Source organism: Vitis vinifera, chromosome 19 (genome assembly GCF_030704535.1).
Source record: "Vitis vinifera cultivar Pinot Noir 40024 chromosome 19, ASM3070453v1".
Lineage (NCBI taxonomy): Eukaryota > Viridiplantae > Streptophyta > Magnoliopsida > Vitales > Vitaceae > Vitis > Vitis vinifera.
In genome coordinates, this window is record NC_081823.1 from 14,968,400 (window position 1) to 14,968,790 (window position 391).

The window sequence follows — 391 nt, forward strand, 5'->3', positions numbered from 1 at the left end:
ATAAAAAAAATAAAAAATTAGCGTTAAAAAAGCTAAAACCACTGTTTGTTAAAAACACTGCCAAACAAATTTTAAGAATAACTCTATTTATTCTTTTCAACATATAACTTCAAATCAAATAAGGCTTCAATGGCTTAAGAGCTAATTAGCTGGAGAATTGAGTTGTGGAAGATGGATCCAATTGTGATTTGACACGACTTGCAAGAGAAGCACAGTAAGCAGCAGATCAGAGGATGTGGTGATGGTGAAACAATCATTGGCTCCAGCTTAGAATTTACACTCTTTTAAGTCTTGAAAGTATGTGTTGGAAGCTCTGTTTAATGGGTAATTGAAGGGGGGGCTCATAGTCCAAGATCCACCTCAAACCTGTGGGAAATTTGCTTGTTGAGAC